The sequence below is a fragment of the Macrobrachium nipponense genome, chromosome 6 (genome assembly GCF_015104395.2).
Source record: "Macrobrachium nipponense isolate FS-2020 chromosome 6, ASM1510439v2, whole genome shotgun sequence".
Lineage (NCBI taxonomy): Eukaryota > Metazoa > Arthropoda > Malacostraca > Decapoda > Palaemonidae > Macrobrachium > Macrobrachium nipponense.
The window spans coordinates 15,192,165-15,217,229 of NC_061108.1; the positions used below are offsets into that span (position 1 = coordinate 15,192,165).

Below are 25,065 nucleotides of genomic sequence, written 5' to 3' on the forward strand. Positions count from 1 at the left end.
CAGTTGTCATATTAGAAATCATAGTACCTATGTAACTTGATATTTAAACATGGAAGGCTGTCAGAATCAAAATAAAAGGGTCCTTTTTGATATCCATTAGATTATCATATCTTTCCTTTGACTTGGGAAATGGAATGTCCCAAGATTGAGAGGACTGCTAAAATGTGTTATGTACACAATGCATTTGCAAGTGATGTGAAAAAATGGTATCAGTTGATTTGCCAAGTTCTGTACTATATTTAAAAAATTTTCATAATTTTGAGTAGTTTATTAATGTAGATTAAATATTTTACAGGAATATTTGAAATGGATGTCACTGCTGAGAGGCATTGTGCTATAAAGCTTAAAACGCCTCTTGATTATGAGTCCAGAAGCAACTATTCTTTGACTGTTTTGTTTAAAGTCCCCATCAGCCCCATCAAATATACAAATAGAATTGCGAAGGTAAGTATTATACTTATGACAACAGTAAATTGTTGGTAGCTGGGAGCTCTGTATATTAGTTAAGTTTACCATATTACATTTCAATAAGAAAAGTAGTGCAGCTTCCCAGAAATTGTGGTTAATATATGTAGAAAACCTTAGAAAGTTGTAGAAATATGTACATACATAAGCACCATGTGATATGGACTTTGAAAGATAAGAAACTGTACATCTTTCAGTGGGATGAAAAGAATTGCAGAAGATGTCTCTTAGAGAAAGTACGTTGATGCTGAATTTAATTATTTTTAATTTTACCATTTTAAACAGGTAGATATCAGTGTGACAGATGAAAATGACAACAAGCCAGAAATATTTGCTGATTCCCCATACAATAATCGTACTCATGGATATTTTGCCTTTATATCTGAGGATTCTCCTGTTAATACACAAGTAATAAGGTTCAAGGTGAGTTTTCCCTTTTTATTGCAAAGAACCTTTTATGAGTCGAGGAGTGGCAGACTCTGCTGGGCATTTTGCTTTTGTAAAGAAAACTAGGCATTAAAGGATTGGTGCTATATCCGAAATATCTAAAGTTCTAAACATGTAAAGTTCATCAATGACTGTTTATCCAATGACTGACTTTGTTCCTAAAGTGGGGACTTTAGTCTTGAAGCAATAGGATATTAGCACATTATGTAGGCCAGTCCTGAAGTTTATTCTTCACTTAACCCCCGTTATAAACCAAGTTAACTGACCATGTATTCAGTTGCCAAACTGGGTGGCCAAGTATAAGTTTCTGACTACAAGAAAAATATTTCTATTACTGAAGTCTGATAGTTTACAGTCACTGCAAACTAAATTCCTGAATGATCATCATTTGTTATCATGTGGCGGTCAAAAGACAGAACCCACTTCAGAAGATTTGGTCACAGAATCCTGTGAATCGTCACCCTTAAACATATTAACATTTATGTATTGCAAGTCTTCATATGTAGACAAATGGTTCACTAAGTATCATTACCCCATCTTTCCTGAGCAACCTAGCTGTAAACCCTTTTGGATGCTTTTCGTGCCTCTTTCGTGCCTCATCTGTTATCAGATGAAAAAAAAAGTCAAAACTTATAATTTCAGCTAATATGGCTTTCAGTGAAGTATGATAGTAATAACTGAAAATATATTTTTGGGTTCTCTGGCTAGGTATTTTATTTTAAGAGTGTACCTATAACCGAGATATGTGAGAATTCAATTCTATTATGAAAAAAGTTATATTTTTGGGAGTTTTAAAATATTTTCTGATACCTTATTGTCAACTCATATTACTTATGATGGCATCTGCATATTTTAAAGGCAATTGTGTTTTCAAAGCATATAATTTTCATACATTTTAATGTTTATGGATAATAAGTTAGTTTTACTCTCTATTGTATCATTCATTTTCATTAAAAAAATTACTTATTTTATGAAAAATTTGTTATAAGATGTTATTGCTTTTTTTTTTTTGTATGAACTCTTTACTTGATTGTTTTTTTTAGATTAAGGTTTAGTGAAATTTGTCATTGTAGTCAAGAATCGGTTTAGTAACCAATTTAGTGATGAAGGTGTAGTTTGGTGTGTGCAAAAAAGGTTTTAGAAGTTGCTTTTAAAAATTTTCCTAAGGTCATGGGGATATAATGGAAGAATTTATTCAGTCTTTGGAGGCAAGTTCTTCAGCGTTGAGAATAATTTGACCTGCATCTGAATACTTAACTGTGAAATGAGAGGTTAATTTAAGTTGGCTTTTCACAGGCAGAGGACAAGGACTCTTTCAGTAACACGATTCACTATGAACTGGTTCCAGAGAGTAATCGTGGACGCTATTTTCGAATTGATTCTACCGGTCGCATCAAAACAGATCGGGAACTATCGGGAGTACCTCAGAGCTGCTTCCATTCAATTTGACTGTTATAGCCAAGATAGCCCCTCACAACAGCTCTTCTGTCTCACTCACTACCTCAGCCTCAGTTACTGGTAAGTCTTTAGTGACATGTATTTCATGTTCCAGAAGTAGACCTTAACATCCAGTGGTGTTAAGAAATTTAAAAAGAGGTAGTATTTGTTTTCATGGTTTCTTGAGCTCACTGACTCTCTTAGAGAGATTTTTAGACAAAATTTTGAGTTGTACTTGTTTCTCCTTTTCTGTAATATTTTGTCCATTGAATTTTTTTCATATCTTCAATTATCAACAACATATGGGAAAATCCTTTAATGATGTATTCAGTATAAATAATATGAATCTAGATGATGACATTTTTATAAATAACATATGCATTGTGATGCTGGGAACTTGCTGGGCAATTAATGTTGCATTAAATTTCAGGTTAATGGTGGTTGGAGAAAATCATCACATAGTGTTAGTCATTGATGATCTCCTGAAAAAGTAAAAGGCAAGACAAGAAGATCTTGCAAAAGTTATTCAGGAAGATTCAAAGTAAGTTTTTCATTTAAAATTATTTTTTTTACTTCTAATGCAATTCTAGGAGTTAATCAGTTTGATTGCTGCTCAGGATTAATATTACATTTTCTCTGCTTCTGACTGGTACTATTTAGTAATTTATTTGTTTTTGCAAGCCTCAGCATGCATGTTCACAAGATTTTACTCCTTCAGTAAGGAATCAAACTTCAGAGACAGAATTCTTAGTGCAACTGCTTCAGATACAAGTCATTAGTTGGTTGGATAATAATAATTAATTCACTTAGTCAGTTTTGTGCTCCCCTATGAAATTATAAAGATGGAACTTTAGAACTGCTAAACCTCAATATTAAAAAGAAAATTGATTTCACCTCATGAACTTTGTAAACATACTCTTGATGGAGAATCAAATCCATAGTTTTTGCATGTGTATTCATATATTTAAGAATAAATCTGTACAGGAAACTTTTGGGAAACTATTTTAACAGTTTCCTGAAAGCTTTATTTTTAAATACATATATGTATATATGCTTAAATGTGGATTTGTTTCACCACCTTTCAAGGACTCATGCTACTATGAGTATTTTTTATATAGATCTTTATATTATATTACTTAATTCTGGGTACCCCATACTGTCCAAAAATAATGATTAAACCAGAAGGAAGATAGCATTATGTATTGACATATATTGTACTTTTTATTTTTTATACAAAAACAATCTGCTAGAGAAAGTTTAAGTGAGCTGTCTAGCCTAGCGTTCCACTTTATTGCGTGATTTTATCATTATGTCCTGCACTTTATCACATTTGGCCATTTTGAGTATCATTACTGTTTGTTATTTGCTATGATTTTTTTACTGGATATTTTGATGTGTACATGGTGTTCCATGTTGTGAACTGGTAAACAGTTGGTTAGTAGAATGTTTCTAGATATCAAGAGTAATCCATTTCTCTGCTGCTTCTTATGATTATTAGTCATTCATTTTCTCTTATTTGCCTTTTCTTAATGTGTAAAGTTTTAAAAAAAGGATTTTGACGTAGGAAAATCTATTTCTGGGCGATTGGTTCGTGTCGCCCAGCGAAATAAACCTTTAGTTCATTATTTCTTAGGTAAATGATCTAACAAATACCAGAGAATAAACAAATAAAGAAGAGGTCAGTATAACTGACTCGCTCACCCAATAAAAGACAAAAGAAGGGGTCGGTATGAACACTAGGGCGAGTGAGACCACTACCACGAACTTCTTTGTCATTTAGAAATTTCCCACAACAAAATCCCTCAAGGAGAGAGCCGACCCACAGAACGGGGCAGCAACTACTAATACTACTACAACCCACGCCAAGGTGACTGCGCGCCTCTGGTGGCCATCCTTTTATGTTAGCAGGCCAAGAGACACACGCGTTTCTTTTGCTCTTGTTTTTTGTGCTTTCTTCGCATATTTTTGCCACCATGGAACGTTCGGCTATCGCAGCGGCTAAGCTAAGTATTCCGAAAGGTTTCCTATTTAGTTTCGTTCCTTCCTCGAGCCTGTGTTTGCCGTTTTTTAGGTATAAATACAGGTTCCTGGTCGGAAGCATGGTGGCATTGTTCTGCCTCATGGCGGGTTGGTTCTCGGTCTCCCATACCTGGAACTTTTCCCTTATTTGTACAGAATCTTCTCAATTCTTTTTCTTATCTTTTTCTCGTCAGCATGTAGCTGGTGTATTAAGTTTCCTAAGGATATGTAAAGATTTTCATTTGTCTTAGGTTTATTCCTCTAACGTGTCGACAGCGCACAGGCAGTCACCTATGAGAGTATACAGTAAAGTGAATTAAGATACGTTTTACAAATATTTATAGCATGCAAGATCGTGTACAATCAGTGGGCGGGTCGGTGAGCAGGGATTTTAATTGGTTGTTGGATGGTAATGAAATCTCTCTCTGAGGCGATGAGATCTGCGTGGTCTGGCCGGAGTTATTAGCGTGGGTTGGGGTGTTGGTTGGGGTATCCACCTCTTAGGCGGCAGGTACTGCTGCAGGCTGTCCGGATGACACATCTTCCGCTCTCTCTCTCTCTCTCTCTCTCTCTCTCTCTCTCTCTCTCTCTCTCTCTCTCTCTCTCTCTCTCTCTCGTGGCGGTATACGAAGTCTGTTGGTTTCTTATGCTATTTCTTCTTATGATGGTAGGAAGAAATTCTGTTTCTTTTACTGTGTTGATAGTCGGTTATTTCTCTAATACGTATGTGTAATGCCTCAAGATAACGTAGGCGTTTCCGTCGGTGGTGCATGGTCAATAATTTTCTATGTTTGTTATAAGTTCAGCTCTTTCTGGTATCCTGTTATGTTTTTCCTTTAGAGAATGAAAATGGCCCCTTCTTGAAGGTGGCAGGAGAGATGCTTGGAGAGTCTGGTGGTGGTCATCCTGATATAAAAATGGTGGCATCCATCCACCGAGCATGTGAATTCATAGATGACACTCCTTCTCTTCAAAGACGTTTCTGGGGGCGCCAGGTTGTTTTTAAGAAGCAGCTGGCTAGTTTTCATGTTTTTGTAATAAATTATGAGGCTAATTTTATCATTTTCTGTAGTGGGGTAGACATTTTCACTGTTATTATTTTACTTATACGCCTTTTCGTCTTCCAAATATTTGTGGTGCATATATTTTTAATATATTTTTATAGCTCCACTTTTGGTTTGTTAGTTTCAACCGTTCTTCCGGGTGCCTTTATTTATGGTGTCCCTCGTTTTGTGTTCGACCATGTGATTTGAAAAGTTATTGTTGATGAGGACTTGTGTAGACCTTTTGATCTCCCTGGTGGTTTCTCTCCATGTGGAACAGTGTGTAAGGGCGCGGCGAACGAAGGCATCTACCACTGATCTTTTATACCTGTCTGGGCACTCGCTGGACCCATTAAGGCATAGACCCGGGTTTGTGGGTTTTTTGTAAAATGTGGTGGTGTATCCCGTAGGGGTCTGCTGTACCCGAACGTCCAGGAAGGGGAGGGCACCGTCAACGCTGCGTTCACACGTGAAGTGGAAGACAGAGCATTCTTCGAAAGTCTTTCTTAAAGTTTCAAGGTCCTCTTCTCTGTCAACTCTTATGAAGGTGTTGTCTATGTAGCGGTAGTGTTGGGGAGGGCAGGGGATCTTATTGAAAACCCTTTCTTCGACGACACTCATCTAGAAGTTGGCAAATAGAACCCCTAATGGGGATCCCATTGCCACGCCGTCAATCTGGCAATAAAGATGTCCTCTGTGGGTTGTGAATGGTGCTTTCTTGGTGCATATTTCAAGAAGGGCTTTTAGGGCTTCCTCAGGGATGTTCAAAGCCTGTGCTTCCTCACATCTATATACTCTATCGAGGATGTGTTCAATTGTCTTGTTGACTGGAACGTTCGTGAAGAGGCTCTACGACGTCAAGAGAGGCGATGATGGAGAGTCTCGGAGTTTACGTAAAAAGTCAGTAGACGACTGTAGACAATACCTGTCAGGGATATATGGCGTGAGGAGTTCATCGAGTCTCTTCGCGATTTTGTAAGTTGGGGTTGGGATTTGGCTTAAAATAGGGCGGAGAGGATTACCAGGACTTGTGGGTTTTTTTACGGTGCCGTAAATATACCCCGGATTAAAGTCACCCTGGGCAAGGGGAAGACCTGGGAGCATTCCCAGCGGCATGGATTCTTTTGACTGTCCTATTAATGCTCGTTGGATTCTTCGATGGGGTTCTTGTTGATTTTTCTGAATTTGGATTGATCAGTCAGTATTTGGTCCAGTATCTCGTGTATTCAGAGGTCTTGATGAGCACTAGGCAGCAGCTTTGTCTGCCCTTCTTATTGTTATTTCTTGGTTTGCTTTCAAGCTTTTAGCAGTTTTTTTCAACTGAATTGAACGAGCGGAAGATGTGTCATCTGGACAGCCTGCAGCAGTACCTGCCGCCCAAGAGGTGGGTACCCTAACCAACACCCAACCCATGCTAATATGCTAATTCCAGCCAGATCACGCAGATCTCATCGCCTTGGGGGAGATTTCGTTACCATCAAACGACCAATTAAATCCTGCTCACTGACCTGCCCACCAATTGTACACGACCTTGCATGCTATAAATACTTGTAAAATGTATCTTAATTCACTTTAGTACTCTATATCTCATAGGTGAACTGCCCTGTGTGCTGTCGACATGTTAGAGGATAAACCCAAGACAAATGAAAATCTTTACATGTCCTTAGGAAACTTAATACACCAGCTACATGCTGACGAGTAAAAGATAATAAGAAGAATTGAGAAGATTCTATATAAATTAAATATCATTGAAACAGCTATTGTATTCAATATTAGGCATCCTTCGTCTCAGCCTAGATCAGAGGACCAACTTCCCTTTCACTCTCGTTCCTTTAAGCCAAGAAGGGGCCCAAGGTGCAGAGGTAAGGGGGCCGTTGGTAGGTTAGGGCATCTTTCCCTCTCCCGCGCCACGGGTGGTGGGGTTGCTTGGTGGGCCATTGGGCCAGTGGCAGAGTTATGGGGTGGAGAAAGTGGGTGGTAAATGTTCCTTACGGTGGGTACCTACTGCCATTCGACTTCTCTCCTCCTCTGTCGGACAAGCCGCAGCTCAGGAAGGCATATCCTCTAGATTCTCTGAAGTTCTTGGATCTTCGGGAGGAAGTGCAGAAGATGCTAGACAAGGATGCGATAGAGGAAGTGGTGTGTCCGTCTGAAGGGTTTTACAGTCGCATCTTGGTGCCCAAGGTGTCGGGAGGTTGGAGACCTGTGACCGACTTATCTACCTTGAATCACTTCATCACGAAGACACGGTTGAAGATGGAGACCCCGTGTTCAGTGTTGGCAGATGTGAGGGAAGGCGACTTCATGCTGTCGATAGACTTAAGGGACGCATACTTCCAGATCCCTATTCATCTGACGTCAAGGAAGCTCCTTCACTTCTCTCTCGGGATAAGTTCTTCGAGTTCAAAGTCCTATGCTTCGGGCTGACAACAGCCTCTCAAGGTGTTCACAAGGGTCTTCTCGTATGAAGTTGGGCCCGTGCTTAGGGGATCCATTTGCTGAGATACCTCGACAATTGGTTGGTCTTGGCAGTTTCCAGGGAAAAGCTGCTGCAGGATAGGGATCGTCTACTTCGGTTCTGTCTGGAACTGGGCATCGTAGTTAACCAGGAAAAGTCAAACCTCGTAGCCAGTCAAAGGATCCTTTAACTGGGCATGGTCATTGATACAACAGTTGCAAGAGTTTTTCCGTCAGATCAGAGATTGGAGAAGTTGCGATTAGTGCCATGCGACTTCCTGTCGGAACCACATCAGTCAGCTCATCAGTGGCAGGTTCTACTGGGAGTTTTGTCTTCCCTGGAGAAGCTGGTCCCTCATGGGCGTCTTCATCTTCGGTCTCTGCAATGGAGACTGGGGGAATTCTGGTCTCTGGCGGGGGACTCACCCCTGTTAAAGGTTCCTCTGTCTCTGGATGTGAAAGAAGACCTTCGTTGATGGTTGGACGACCGAAATCTTTCGAAGGGTGTCCCTCTGCGTTCTCTTCCAGCGGACTTCTTTCTGTTCTCAGACGCCTCCCTCACAGGTTGGGGGCCTCATTTAGGCGGCTCATTGCATCAGGTATTTGGAGTTCGGAGGGCAAACAGCAGCATATCAACGTCTTGGAGTTGGAGGCAGCCTTCCTGGGTCTGAAGGAGTTTTGGGAGAAGGTAGAGGGTCATTCTGTCGTTCTCATGTCGGATAACACCACGGTGATCGCCTATGTAAACAAGCAGGGGGCCCTGGTTTCTCGTCAACTTCACGCCTTGACCGCCGAGGTTCGCCAGTGGGCAGTCAGCAATTCGGTAGAGCTCTTGGGCCAGGTATATCCAGGCAAAACGGAATGTGGTCGCAGACAAACTCAGTTGTCAGGATCAGATCCCAGGCACAGAGTTGGTCCCTTCATCAAGTGGTAGCAGACAAAACACTTCCAGGTTTTGGGGAGACCCATGCTGGACCTTTTTGTAACTCGGTTCAACATGAAGCTGGAGATATTCTGCTCAGTGGTTTCAGATCCTTTAGTGTTAGCGGAGGACGCATTCCAACATCCCTGGGACAACCTGGAGAAGTATGCCTTCCCTCCATTTTGTTTGATCCGTCAAGTTCTGAACAGGCTGATGTGTTCACAGGGTCTCAGGATGACTTTGGTAGCCCCCTGTGGCCTCTGGTGGAATGGTTTCCAGATCTGCTGTCGTCGTTGTCAGAGATTCTGAGGGAAATTCCCCCCTTGGCTGGCATCTCCTGTGTCAGCTGCATGCGGAAAGGTTCCCACAGTCAGTAGAATCCCTGTCTCTTCATGGTTGGAGGCTATCAAGTATCTCCTCCGAGCGAGAGGCTTTTCTCAGAGAACAGCAGGGCAGGTGGTCCAGCAGTCTCAGAAAGTCGACTTCCGCGGTTTACCAAAGCAAATGGACGATCTAGTGTGATTGGTGTCATAAAAGGGGTTTTTTTCTCCATCGGAACCTCTATTTAGCAAATAGTAGCAGACTTTTTAACCTTCCTCAGAGACGAGAAACGTTTGTCCATTTCTGCCATTATAGGCTACAGGGCGGCTTGAGTTTAGTGTTATGCCTTAAAGGTATCGACATCTCCTTGTCCTGGGAACTTTCCTTGCTAGTTAAGGGGTTTGAGCAATCGAGTTCTCCTAGGGAGCTCAAGCCTCCGATGTGGGATGTTTCCCTGGTTCTCAAGAGCTTCATTAAGGGTCCATATGAGCCTTTGCGTCGCTCATCTGACAGGAACTTGACGCTCGAGACACTTTTCCTTCTGGCCTTGGCATCTTTGAAGAGGGTAGGAGTGCTCCACGGTCTGAGCTATGATGTGAAGCACACAGGGGTGGGTTGGTTGTCCTTCAAATTTGTCCAGAATTTGTGGCCAAGACCCAAAATCCCTCTGTGCAAGATGAACAGGTTCTCTTAGTTTTCCATTTCATCACTGAATGACTTTGTGGGTAGTGATGCTCAAGAGCTTTTGTTGTGCCCTGTCCGGGCCCTGCGTTGCTATCTTAAAAGGTCTCTGCACCTTAGACCAGGCTGCTGTAGACTTTTTGTGAGCACAGGACGTACAAAGAAAGAGGTGTCTAAGAATGCTATCTCTTTTTTGGATACGGGAATCCATCAGGACAGGCATACTTGGCTCTTGATGATTCTGCCACCACGTCTGTGCAGGCTAGAGCTCATGATGTTACAGGGTATTGGTCCCTCTCTGGCTTTCAAAAAGAACTTGGCTGTACATAGAGTGGCGAGTGCTGGTACTTGGTTACGCCAGTCCACGTTCACCTCTTTCTATCTTAAGGATGTTCCCCACAGAACTACGGAACACCGTTTTCCCTGGGTCCATGTGGTGGCTGCCCAATAGGTTGTGTAACTCATAGTTGCCCCTAAACAGCACTTTTGTATATTACCGTAAGATGATTGGGTGGATGAGAGAATGAGTGAGTTGGCTGGTCCTTCTTTGTCTTGTACCTTTCCTTCCTTTGGGCGGGTTAAGGAATAGACACATCATTCGCTAGACTGTTCTCATACAGGTGAGTAAGGTAGTCAAACTGATAGTGTGGTTGCTTAATATACAAATATCAAACCCTCTATTTGGTAGCATATGCTCCACTCCTTGGCAAGGAGGAGTTGGGAGTGGTAACAAACCCTGGTGTATTGATTTGCTATTGGACAGTCAAAGTTTCTCTTTGGTTCCCTATACAATGATTCTCCCACCCTATACAATGATTCTCCCATGTATCATTGTATGTCACTCAGGGTCTGAGTGGTTACATATAAATTTATCTAGCTTCTCAATGGGCTTCAGTCCCCCTCCAGAAGTAATTTCTTCTGGAGCTGGACTGGTGGGTAGGCCCCCAGCCAGCCATTTAGGATATCTTGTAACCTCCCTCCAAGTATGAGTCTATCCTATTATTAAGACCGAAGGTTGTTCGCGTATGAACAAATGACAAATTTCCAAGGCAATTTGTATTTTTCATAGCTACAAACTTGAGGTCCCTTAACATTATACTGGGCCCACACCCCCCTCTAGCGCCTCAGTTGGCGAGGTTGGTTTGGTGGTGTTTGCTTCTCACATCGGTGGTCGTGGGTTCGATTCTCGGCCATTCCATTGAGGAGTGAGAGATGTGAATTTCTGGTGATAGAAGTTCACTCTCGATGTGATTCGTAAGTCACGTAAAGCTGTTGGTCCCATCGCTGAATAACTACTGGTTCCATGCAACGTAAAAACACCATACAAACAAACAAGCAAACAAACAAACCTCTAGCCGCCCCTCTGTTTGTTAAGACATCCAGAGTTGGGAAAGACTGATGCAGTGGCGTAGGTGCGTGGTCTTTGACCACTCTTCACCTGATAAATGCACGCATTGCCAGATCTCACAAGATTCCTTGCTTTCATCTGCGTTTTAACTGGATCCAGCTAGGTGCTAGAAATTATCTTATTGTTATGACCTCAGGTTTGTAGCTATGAAAATACAAATTGTCTTAGAAAATTTGTCATTTATCTAAGAGATTAATCTCTGGCAGAAGCAGATATCCACACTGGAGAACAGTATTCTAGTAAACCCGATCATGCTTTCAGGCATGAATTATAAATGCATTTATAAGCTATATTCTGCAAGCTTTTTTTAAGCTCATTTACATTGTGATATTGATATAAAAGTTATCTGTTTGTCAGAACAAATGCATTTGAAATGTAGTTACTTTAATCTATTCTAATGTGTAGAGGCCAAAAAATTCATGCCTGATTTTTCACGAATCTATTAGGATCATTACTATTTCTAACCTTTCCCATTTCTTCTAGTCTGTACTGTGCAACATATTGATTATTGTGAATTGAATTTTTTCTTTAAAAGTGTTCAGTGTTTTTTACTGGACACTTATTGTGCACATATACTGTATATACCAGTAAGTTTTTAAATATAGATTTTTTCCTCCGTCAAAATCCCTTTAATGGACACTTTCTTCAAAGTTATTTGACCTTTAATAATGCTGAAGGATACCTGTCCTGTACTAGTCAGTTGACTATGATTTTGGTAATATGTACTAGTGGTGTAATGTCAGTATGGGTTTACTTCTTGTCACATCTAATTAATTTTACTACAGATCATATCATTAAGATTGAGAGAATAGAACCACGCAAATATATTGGAAATGGGACCATTGAGAGGGATGATGGAGCAACAGATGTATGGTTCATTGCGGCTGATTCCAACTCTGGTCGGTTAATAGACTGGAAACAATCAGATTTAGGGGAGTAAGTATCTTTGTTCCACTTTTCAAATATTGCATAGTTTTTATAATGAATTTGATGACTGGTTTTTCTAGGAAGGAGTTAATGACTTTCTGTGGAGATGAAAGGCATATTACTATTGATTTACCCACCATGGGATTCTTGCAGACTCCTTCAGTAATAGTTCTAGTGAGAGTACAAGTGTTGTGAATCTAATAAATGAAAAGCTCGGTCTCCAAGCAACAGATATTCGATCTCCAGTTTTGCTCCAGCCTGTGAGTAACACTTTTTTGCATAGGACCCTTCTTATTAGAAACTATAAAATTATACTAGTGATAATATATATACACTGCACTTCCCAAAGTAATAAAGTAGGACATACATGTATTGTCAAAATTTCTTCCATAATGGGTAACTTTGTTTTTTCAGGTAGTGGAAACAGTTGCTCCTCCAGTCAGAGATGTAGTCACTTTAGAAGCTTTTCAAATAGCACTCATTGTCCTTGCTGGCTTCATTGTGGTTTTAGGAATCACTGGCATTTGTTACATTTGCTTCCAGTGGAAAAGGTAAGCATTTCCACTTCTTTGACTAGACTTTTGTACAAAAATATCTTTCTCTAGTGAAAGTATTGTAATATATCTTGAGCAAAAAATTTTGTAAATTAGTACAATTTTACATACGGTAAATATATTCATATACGTACATACATACTTAGAATCTTATAATTTCTTACTACAGTGTATTTTCTATAGGATATCATTGTCATGAGTAATTAGATGTATGTGTCAGAGCAAGGCATGTTACTAATTCGTTAATTACCCTTCATGTATGACTATAATAATATGCATGTGCATATTTGCTGTTTAATCAACTTTGCTGTACAATTTTATCTCGGCCATAGATCTTGGTTGGTGTTGAGTTCATTTGGATTGAAGTGACAGCTTCATACCTATACCAGGGTGGTCCCAGATGGGAATTAGGAAAATAAATTTTAATACTGAATGTTGAATCTAGCCTCAGCAAAAGTCTTAGATAACCTCTTGAAAGAAGGAAGCTTGTAGGTGGCAAAAATTGAAGAAATCTGAAAAATTCTAAAGCTTGGGATTAGAGAAAAGAAATTACAAAATTGATTTAACAATAGAAGAATGTTGGTATGTACAGTAAGTGTGAGAAATTGTTGCCTAGCAGATTTTAAGGGGGCTACTGCATCCCTTAAAGTCATTGGTAAATCCTTTGCATTGGGACTCATTTACAGACCTTGTCACTGACTTCTCTTTGGATGATGAGTGACAGGCAGGATAGAAAAACTTGTTATTACCTTCTGCTTTGCTTTGGGCTGCTAGTGTCTTTATCAGTTAGAATGAGTTATGGTAAGTCTTCACTTCATTGGCTTCTCAGGCTTCGGAATCATTTCCACCCAAACCGGGTTTACAAATCTGAAATCAATGATTTCAGTAGTGTTGAATTGATGGGCGCTATATCCACGACAACCCTTCCAATGTGCAGTTTATTGATGAAATTTGATATGCCTTTGGTAAGCATGGCAAAAATTACTGACCGTAATTTATTCTGTAGATTTTTACTCTATGATGGCTGCTTTGGCAGCAGATGAGCTTTGTTAGTGAGGTGTATGGTTTAGTTTGGATTGTGAGAAAAAGACCCATCATTACCTAGTATGCTAAGCTGAAAGTTAAGACCTTGGTAATATAAGTGTAATTGTGCAAATACCTAGATAGCTGATGTGAGTATGAAGAGTACATTTCAATCTTACAGTACATGAGGATGGTGGATGATTATCTTATTGAATGGCGAGCAGAATTTTTTGAAGTTGCCACTTCAACCAGGTTGCAAATTCTCAGGAGCTTGTGCCATGAACTCCAGACTGATTAAGGAATTGATTCAAATAGTCACCATATTTTATAGAGTACCATTGGAAGGTTTAGAGTAGAAAAGGGGGACCTTTTAGGAGGTCTCCCTTTTATATCATTCCTTTGCAACTTCAGAATCATGGCTTTTTCAAGGATCACAAATGCTCATAAGGCTACTAAGCAAGACTCCACAATTGCAAATGCTTCATCCTTTCCCATTGTCAGCTATATGCATTTTATCATTTCCACTGCCTTGGGGTTGGAGATGATTCACCTCAATTCCAAAGTTGTTTCTAGTTCTCAGTGGAGTAGCCTCTACCCTACTTACAGTTCAGGTTCCAAACATTCAGAGGTACAAACAGACAGGGTCACAAGTTAAAATAGTGTTTGAAGCACTCCCCTTTGACACCTGTAAATTCAAATTTGCTTTGTGTGCTTATTCTACTGGTATAAAATTTTGCAAATATCAAAGTTAAGGAAGAAGAAGAAAACCTGTTCCGCAACCCATTCCCTGATTATCCTGAGTGTTTTTGTGATTAACTACCAAGTATTCTTCTTACAATCACAAGAATACTCATAAAATATACCCACTTCTATTCCCGTTTCTATCTTCCCGACTTAACTCGTTTTCAGTGAGTTCCCATTTTCTATAATTCCTCTACAGAAGAAATGTTTAGTATGTTATTTCTGGGCTTAGCCGTGTCGCTCCGTGAAATGTGTCCTCTTTAGCACTATTTCTAGTAAAATATTGCTATGATACCTGGGTGTGACCTATAGGTCGGCTCCCCGTTCTCAGGGTCTTTTGATGAGGAGGAAAAGGCTAATTGGAGGGGTTGCTGTGGTAGTGTTTAACACTCGCCCCAGTTCTATACCGACACCTTTTATTTAGGTGAGCGAGTCAGAGACTCTGACAGTCCAATTTATCAGTTCTCTGGTATCATAGCAATATTTTACTAGAAATAGTGCTTAAAAAGAGGACACATTTCACTGGGCGACACGCTTCCTCGCCCAGAAAATAGATTTTTCCTACGTCAAATCCCTTTTTTATCAACAGATGGCAATGTGCATTGTTTACTTTGTTAACGTTCAGCGTCATAATTTTCAAAGCATTGAAAAATAAACTAAATCTCGAATGTTAATGTTGCGTGAATCAACAAAATTTTATTTCCTTTTTACCTTTTCAAACATCCAAAGTAATTCCTTATAATACTACTATTACTGCATGATTCGAAACTACTACAGTGAAAATAGTATAATCAGAAAAAAAGTTATGCACTAATTAAAAACCAACTTACAAACAATTCAAGATACAAACAGCCGTCCAGAATGTAATTTGTTCGTAAGTCGGGTAGTGACTGTGATCTTATTACATTTTCATGGTATAATTTGTAATAGAATGTCATTTGCACTTTCAGAAGCTGACATTGAAACTTTCTGTGTATGGAGTTGCTTTTATCTTTAATGAGCCATAATAATTTTGTCACTTTATCATAAAGGTGAATAGAATTAGTTGAGATCTTTAATTATTGTAAATGATTTCTGTAACACAGATAATCTGCATTACAAATATTGTAATTTATTTTATTATATTTTATTTTAACATATTTCAGATAAGCATAGTACTATATTGTTTTCAGAGTGGGTTGATAATATGATCTGGCTTTTCTCTCTTAATGTACAGCAGTTACAGTTCCTAGACCCTTAATAGATAATAATATTGCCCTTCTACAATGTTCAGAATAACCAGCTTCATTTGCTTTTGCATATTTTTGCAGGTATGTCAGACATCGAGATGAGGCTAGCAAAGCTGTGGTGGTAGTAGCTCCACCTTATGAAAGAGTGGGATCTATCATAGAACCAGCAGCAAAGGAATATGAAGTGCAGGTATGTAATGATTTGCAGTGTATTGCATTACATATATTTTTCCAAATATATTTAGCCAAATGCTAAAATTAGCATATTTTGCTATTAAGGATTTTTTCTCTGAACTTTTAAAAGTGATTTGAATTTGTCAACTGAAAATTGCAATTGTTTTCTATGGAGCCTTTGCTTATGCTCAACTTGTATGTAGTGTTGAGTGGGCGTCGTTTTCATGGTTAATTGACCTTTCTCGTTAAGGTTTAGAAATAATTTCCATTTACCACACTATCTCCACTTTCTCCTCTTCACTCATGAGTATTTTTTACTGTTCTGAAGCTCACCTTGCTTATAAGAGCTTCCCTTTTGCAGCTTCCTTTTTTGACATCATAGCTTTCCATGCTATCTTTAACTCCATAGTTTTTAATTTCAGTTATTTACGTATACTCGCTGTTTCTTGCATGGCCCCCCATTTTTGTGTAAATCTTTACACACCCTGTTTTCTCTTTCTTGTAATTGTCCATGTGTTTGTGACCATGCAAGGAAATGCATACACAGGGATTGCAGATACACAACTGACTTGGTTATTGGTTTAAATGGTAGCTAAAGATGATCCAACCAACATGATTGAAAACTGCATGGTGCCGATGTAAGTAATGTATGAACAGTTGGCTTTCAGTGCACTTTGAGAGGTTTCTGAACCATTTGTAAGGAAACTTTTACACTAGATTTAGATAAACAACAGATTTGATTAACCAGGACCACAGCAGTTTACATGCAGCTTGCAACCAAATAAGAGCTACAGGTGATCTGTTGTCCTTGTGGTTAAAGACTGCATGTTGGTAATATGAGTGATATATGGGCTCTGTTGTGAAAGCTTTTTGTAATAGACTGCTAGCCTGGCAGCTAAAGCTGGGATTGGCTGGGAAGCTTACATCTGCACTGATCAGTACACATTTAATGTGTTTGATATACTTTATATACTGTGCTTAATACACATATAATGTGCTTGTAAAGTTTGGTTGGAAACTTCTCGGTTAAGTCTAAATTGCAGTGGAACTAAAGATGCCCAAAGCAAGTAATCTTCCTCCTGATGTTACTTAGTGCATTCTAAGGCCTATCTAGATTACTTCTTGTTTGGGTCATAAACTCCTCCTACCCTCCAAATTGTGACAACTCCCTCCTCCAACTTTGGCCAGTTCACAAACTTCTGCATTAGACCATACTGAGCTAGATTTTACTACCAGTATGTGCAATGTCAACTCTCAGCAACCCTGTGTCCTTGAGTACTTTAGCCATATGATCGGTTGAGGTACATTGGATTCTTATCTAAAGGCGTCAATTTCAATGAACATTTGCTTAACACATTTCCCTCTGCCCAGCGCAGGCAAATTCACAAATTATTTTCAATATTTTTTTTTTCATGCTACATATAGAAATAAAGGACTTGCTTCTTCTCTTCTGATTGTCATTAATACATTAGTTGGAGAGTTGAGCTTTATACAGAAAGGTTGTACAAGAGTTTAATTATTATTATTATAAAGGATTAGTTTTTGCAGACCTCTGAGCCTATATAAAGGCTTATCCTCAGGCTGGTTTTAGTGTACAATAGTGGGAATATAACTTACATAAAGGTCATCTGTCAGGCCCATGAAACTTTAACAAATTAAATGTTCACATTAAGTTCTTAGTGACCATCTCTGTGTATTAAAGTAATAGGTAAGATGTAGCTGGCATCTTTAACAATTTTTTTTTTTCATTATTTTAATATTTAGGTCTCCATATTGTGTGTAGCCTATAAATTTTTGCTTTTTGTACAGGTCTTAATTTATGTATGTTATTCTTTATATTCTTTATTGTACAGTTCACTATGTATTACCTTTTACAGGTTCTTCATATGAGTGTTCCTATGGATGATGACTCTGTACAAGATTTACCAATAGATATACGCCCTTCACATCATTTTTCAATGGATAATGTGTCATATATAACAAAAACAACAATGTGAGTCAGTAAGATGATTTGTATGTGTTGTTTATATTTTTTATGAAGGAAGTGATAGACATTGCATATTTATGATGTTGTTTTGATAATAAGTTTAATAAAAATAGGTGTTTGAACTTTTCATAGTAGATTCTTGCTAAAAATTGACTGTTGTTTCACCATAAATCCTTTCCATATAATGTGCCCATATTAATAGTTTAGTTGTGCATGCACATATAGACCTGTAGGTTCCCCAGAAGTAGCAGGGTCACTTTGTGTGTGTGTTTATGCTGTGCACTACTCACTGAATTCTCCAGATCTTGTGTAACTTTCCAGATTACCTAAAGTATACTGTATCACATCAAGTAAGTTCCAAATTAATTTAAGTCCATCCATTCTTTCCTTTTCACAGGTATGATAGTAGACTTGCTGATACTCTTTGCTAGGTAGATGTCTTTGCTGCTAATGACAGGGTTTTCATAGTCTGGCAAGTAGATAGCAAGATTTAAGTATTATAAGATTTACTCTTTTCATGCTATTTGATAAGAGAGCATTGCCTTTGCTTTATGTATTATTAGGTTTTCCAGTATTTAGAGATTTTGTGTTTTGGCAGTTCAGGTTATTTGTTAGCAAAGTTTCACTAATGGTAATAAACAATTTTTGACTATTTAGTTTTGACTTGGCAGTTTTATATATGGGTTTCTGTGGGTTTCAAAGAGTGACTGAATTGTATGATAAGTGATCAAAGGAAGAATGTTTTGCTGCAATCTTACTCCACTGATGGACATCCAGTGAAACTAATTGGGTTAGAAAAGGTTTTACATCACTTTCTTGCTGATTCCACATGAAATGTAGAGATTTTAGGAACAGGATTTGACAGAAATAGCCAAAAATCTTCTAGCTGATTATGTCTTGTTTTTGAGATGTCAAAATAAGCAGTCAGTCTCAGTTCTTAAAGGATGTAGGTCTATCTATCAGGCCTTGGAGCCACTTAGGCTCATGTGACTACTGGAGATTGAAGGGACTGTGGAGAATTGTGCCAGACCATCTAAGGCACTGGGTCATTGTTTTGTCTTCAACCAATAGATTGACATGTCAGGAATTTCTGTAATGCATGAAGGGGTTATGTTAAAGTAATGGGTTTGTGATGATAGGGCTAACTTAGGAATAATAAAGGTTGATAATTAGTATTAAGGTGGTGTCCTGAAAAAAAATATGATGCATCTGAAAATCATCAAGGATATCAAAAATTACATATAAATATGGTATGAATATGTAAAGATGGTCACATTACCATTTGCTTCATTACGTATGAAAACTGAAGGGGGATAATAGCTCATTTATCATCTGTCTTTGAGAACTAACTTCTGAGAAGAAAATACATACAAAAACATGAATAGTTTGCTAAACAGCCTTTAAAGCACTTTTATTATCAGAGTTCATTTTATTTTAATATGAATAACTACTCATGAATAACTTGTATTATAAAGATGGCAGTCCAGGACAGCACCAGTATATAAAATGTATCTGGTGATAAGTAAAATTCACACTTTTATTACTTAGAAAGAAGTGGAACAATATGGAAAGAATGTTGAATTAGCTAATGAGAATTAGCTAATGGTTAGGGTAACAAACAACATTGGTGATCCTGCTGTAGAGAAAAGTGTTTTGGAATACTGGACAGAGCTGATAACGGATTGCAGTCATCAAAAGATGATTGATAGATACTTGAAGGGACAGTTGGCACATGCATTTGGAGACTACCATTCTTTCTCTGTCTTGTTGGACAACAGGCTGTTGAGTCTGGGAGCGTTCAAGTTCTGAATTTTGCCCTACATATGACAGGATTGTGATGGAACAATAGATTTTGATAATTGCACATTTTTCAGTCTGAATTCATCTTGGATTAACTGTTTATGTAGCGAACTTGTGTTTTATTGCTGCTGTTCATTTGTTTTATTCTGCTGTTTATTATCAGTAACTCTTTGATATCAGAATGCACTAAAGTTCATGGACAATGAAAATTACTCTTTTAAATTAATCATATTACTTTTATATTCTAGTGAGTGAGGATGAGAGTAGTAATAGCAGCAGAGATTTGGACATGCTACTAGGAAGGTCTCATCACCCTCATGATGAGCCTGTCGGAATTGACTGGGATAGTCCTCCTCCTGGACAACGGCATTTGCAGCACATGGCTGCCATGGCAGCTTCATCTCCTTCCGGAAGGAATCCAGCTTATGAGCACTTTGCTGATGGGACGATGATGGAGGTGATGGTCCAATTAGTGTAAGCGCACAAATGAAAATGTAATGTTTGGTCGTCGTGGTATTTTGGATCCTTCTCCTGTACAAACAACTACAGAACTTTAGAGAATAAGAGAACTTTAAAAATATGCACATATGTTACAATTGACTAAATATTATAGAACATTTCTCCACAGAACCACAGAACATTATTAAATATGTATTGAGTTTTATATAGAAAATTCTATATTTACGTATAGCATTTATAAAGAATTCTTACCTTAATCATAGCTTTTACCACTGTAATTGTAGTACTCAAAATATGTATCAATTTGTTATTTTTACAGTATTATAGCTCTTGTGTCATGAAAATGCCATCTATTTAATTAGACAACTTAAGAATGCCCCAGTGGCCATACGTATGGCACTTGTTTCCTTTAAACAAGACAAAATTTTCATTCTCAAGTAAGGACAAGCTTTTAAAACATAGTTAGAATTATCAGTCCTGACTTTTTTCCTTTTCTATTGTCAGTATGATACAACAAGCTGCACTGTAACAACATTAATCCTTATTCAAGTAACTGAGTTGTAAAAAAACTTAAAAATTATTAAGCTAGTTTGCTGAAAACTGAGGTGATAAATTGTTTTAGCTTATAACTAACTCAAGGATGTGCCTTGGGGAAATATTACTTCTAAAGGCTGGTGAGAACCCTGGAAAAAAACTAGCCTTCATTTGCCATGCAGCCCATATTCAGGTAGGTAAGTCTTAGTATACATTCCTGATTTTTCTTATAAATCCTTATTGCCAGCAGCTCAATGTGCTCAGTTACCATTATGATTGTGTGCTAATAGGTTTGTGTTAAGGGAGAAAGGCGACTACCATCTTTAAACAATCATTACCATATCTCTTTGAGACTTATTCCCCTGAAATAAGGGGTACTATATTTATGTACAAATTATTATTTATCATTACTTTTTCATAACTATAATGAAATAATAAATTCTAATGTAAAATAATTGATAGTATACGTACTGTATATGCATTTAATTACTTTGTAAATAATACCCATGGTAGATAGAAAAAAATTAACATCATAGGAAGCTGCTAAGTTTACATGATGTGAGGAACTACAGATTGCAACAATATTTGTTTAATTATGAAATTTTTTGTAAATATTCAAGAGGACTCTCAATTCTTTCTGTTTGCTAACCCTTTCAGTGGCTGGTGGCATAGGTGCTGTCTTGTAATGTAAGATTTGAGTGGCAGCAGGTAGGCTAGTTGGATTTTCAAGTCATGGTTTTCAGTTATTTTGTATGTACAGTATAATTAATTTTTCTTGCTAGGGAATTTATTTAAAAGTTGTGAAATACATATTTAAACTTTTCTACAAAAGCATCATAATTTTATTTTTTAGAAAGTAAATCAAAGAAATGAATGTTTTGGAATGCATACTTTACAAAGCTTAAGTTGAAGAGTGTTGGTAGGTTGGTGAATATGAACCAGGTGGCAGATATAGCTATCCTGTTACCAACCTTGCACGAAGGGTTAACATTTCTCTTTCCATTACATTTGTTTGTACAGAAGTAAATTCTCGTGATCCAGCTATCATATTTTGTGCTTATCATTTATGTGATATGTAGCAGCAGTAATGAGGTTAATCGTTTAGAAAAACTCTCTGCCAATTCATTGTAATGACGTAGATATGCCATTGAAAGTTATCACTTTTTACCAAAGCAGTGCTAGTTTGGGAATCTTGTATTTACATATTTGTAAATATTTTTTTAATTTATGCTACTCATTTTGTCATATTGATCTTAATTTGTATGTACGTAGTGTGACAGTTTTGAGGTTATGTGACATAAACTATACGTAGTTTTAACCATCAGCATTATTGCACTAAAAATGAGCTCATCTACCTTTATTTAGTAGTATATATACCAGGTGCTTCATATTTCCTGGCAAATGCTCTTTATGGCATTGCAATTATGCTGAAAAAGTTGTAGAAAATTTTACATAACAGGAATGTAGAGTATTTTGCAAGGATTTTGTAGTACATTTTCAAGTGTATTGCATGTAAATATTGTAATGTCCTTTTGTTGTTAATAGTACTGTATTTGTATATTCTATTACTCTAACACGGTGTGCCATTAATATTTTCACATTTTGTATAGCACATCATTCCAAACTGTTTATATTGTTCATTTTTTTAATAAAAGACAAAAATAAGACATCCACTGTTTGCCTATACTAGAATAAAAAACACTTTCTTCAGTGATAAGACACTCTAGGAAAGTAAATTTTATTATGAAACATATACAGCCTTCATTTATACCATTTTTACAGAGTGAAGTTTTATGATAGGGATGTTGTTTATAAGCAGCATCAATAATTTTATTGTAATCTAAGGATTCTTGGTAGCAGTTACAATGACTGCATGATACAGTACACGAATACCCAGGAACTTGAACACACTTCTGACCAAAATGCACATAAAGAATTTCTAAATTGTAATGCCACGCCACTATTCTTTCCACTATACAGACTAAAATTTCAAATGCAAATGAAAATTATATTACTGAAATTTGGAACCTTTCAATAATCTTTTTTAAATGGAATTTATATACAGCACAATAACAGTGTATTGTGCAATCAGAATCACTCATATCCACCATTCATACAATGTACATTGTAAGCTTTGGGAAATCATGCCAAGTAGAAAAAAAAATAATTGAAAAATAGTTTAACTTTCTATAACAAGCTTTGGGAAATCCTGCCATTAGAAAAAAAATAAATTAAAAGAAAAATAGTTTAACTTTCTATAACAGCATCATTACTGTATTCCAAACAAGAAAATATTTCTAAAAATAAAACTGTAGTACACCAAAACAAAAGAACCTATGATAATACATGATTTAGGTTGTTTATAAATTTCAATTGTTTCCGATACGTAATACAAACCATCGGTCCTTTAACAATAGGAGTAGCTAGCGGCAGCTGGAACGGTCGTAAGCTTCGAACAAGGGAGAACGGTAGTTAACTGCTTGTCCGACAGTCGCGCGCCGCGCGACTGGGAGGTAAACAAATCACTTTTGCTTTCGGCCGCGGGTGTGAAGGACGTGTTCGTCATCGCTCTCTGCCCGCTTCATCGTCGTATGCTTTGTTTATATTGTGTTTTCTACTAATGGTTTGTTTGACTTGCAAAATGAAACTGTAAGTACACTGTTTTCATTTTCATTACTTAATTATGAACCAACATGGAGTTATCGCCGTAGATGCGGCGATTTCCTCTCTTTTCATGAATTGAAACCCTTGAATTATGCCTCGGTGCCGAGGGCGGGCGCGCCCTCTCGCGCCGAGTCATGTATTTTGGGCGAAAGTGTGTAATTGAAAAATGTAAGTACTCTTTTCATTATATGTTTGCCCTGTGCGTTCGTTACCGAGTGTGTGTTTGCGCTCGGCACGAGCCTTTTAATTTTGTATAATAGAATGCAATGAAAGTGGATTCGCAATTGCAATATTCTTTTCATTTTCATTTATTTATTTGCATGAAAATTTAATTTGGATCAATTTTCGTTCTTACCCGGAATGATCTTACGTTTTTTTTATGTGAAATGAAATCGCAAGTTGCATATTCGTTTCATTTTCATATATTTATGATAGCATCATATTATTGGATCAAGTTTCCGTTCTTACCCGGGAATTGATCTTTTCCCCTTAAGTTCTATGAAGTGAATCGCAAGGGCAGTATTCTGTTTCATTTTCATATTACTTTTCACTGCTGTGCGGGGGTAGGGGAAGCGAGGTCTGCCAGGAAGTCGTCGGAAAGCTCTCCCGCGACTCCCTTGGTATCCGATTCTTCGTCTTCCTTCCTGCCCCCCGCTCAGCTTCTTCGTGTATTTTGTATTTGGGTCTGCCTTGCGTTCGGGGTGGGGACATGTCTTCCCCCCGTGCGTGAGGGAACCACCCCTCTACTAATCTATCTATGTTACCGCAGGTGCTACATCCGTGGGAGACGACCTTGGACAGGCATGGTACCACCGTGCGGAGGCAGGGGCGTGCCTAGCATCCACGGGCTGCTGCAGCGTCTAGCGAGGTCTGGGGCGGTCTCCACTACTACCACGGCCGCTTATGCTGCTCCCCCCCCTCCTGGTCTACACTCCCCATGCTGTGTCGATGACGCCGTCTGCCGCTACTAGGGCCGCAGCCGTACCGAGGTGGGGTTGCCGCCGCCGCCTGTTTTCTTCGTGTTGCCTGCCCCAGACTTCCGCTGTTCCAGCAGCTCGCCCCTGGACCGGCCGCCAGGACCCAGGTTCCGCTGGCTGCCGATGATTCTACGAGGCGATCGCTGGCCTGCCGTACCTGCCGCTGATGTGATTCCCGCTGTTGGCTTGGGCGTCCCTTCTGGGTCTACCGCTGCCGCTGTTCCTGCCGCTCCTGAGCTGGTTGCTGTTCCTGCCGCTCCCGAGCTGGTTGCTGTTCCTGTCGCTCCTGATTCCTTTGCCTGTCCTGCTGGTCCGTTCCAGTGCCGTCCATGTGTCCTGCCCAGGTGTGTCTTCCCCGGTCCCAGGTCCTTCCGGACAGGTGCAGTCGGGCCCTGTTGCTTCGGCAACTGCCCCGGCTCCCTCCTGGATGGAGGACCTGACGACTGTCCTGCGAGAGCTGACGAGGAAGAGGAGAGAGGAAGCTGTCATCTTCGTCTTCATCGTCTGCTGCTGCTCTTCCCCTTCGACTTCTAAGGCCCATAAGCCGAAGAAGAAGAAGGCTGCCTTCCCCCCTAAGAAGTCTCCTTCGGGAACTTCTAAGGGCCCGTCCCACCTCGGTGGGACGGGGGGTCCTTCTGCTGGTCCTCCTGCTCCTTCGGGAGCGGGGCCCGTCTCCCCTTCCGTAAGGAAGAGATAGTCGGGGACCAGAGATATCGGTTAGCTCTGGTACTTCCTCGCCTGGTGCTAGCGGCGATGCCGCTACGCCAGGTTCCGGCTCGGTCTCTCGTTCGCGAGA

The 25,065-nt window shown here is 39.0% G+C and overlaps 1 protein-coding gene and 1 long non-coding RNA gene across 3 annotated transcripts in view; both read left to right on the top strand.

The window, feature by feature from the left end:
* LOC135216931 (uncharacterized) overlaps positions 1–25,065 on the top strand; it is a 427,667-nt gene that overhangs the window by 369,162 nt on the left and 33,440 nt on the right. The gene's annotated exons all lie outside the window — the stretch shown is intronic.
* Positions 427–2,336, top strand: LOC135216932 (uncharacterized). Its single transcript, XR_010314978.1, has 3 exons — positions 427–444; positions 751–888; positions 2,209–2,336. It is a non-coding gene; the product is annotated as an uncharacterized LOC135216932 (long non-coding RNA).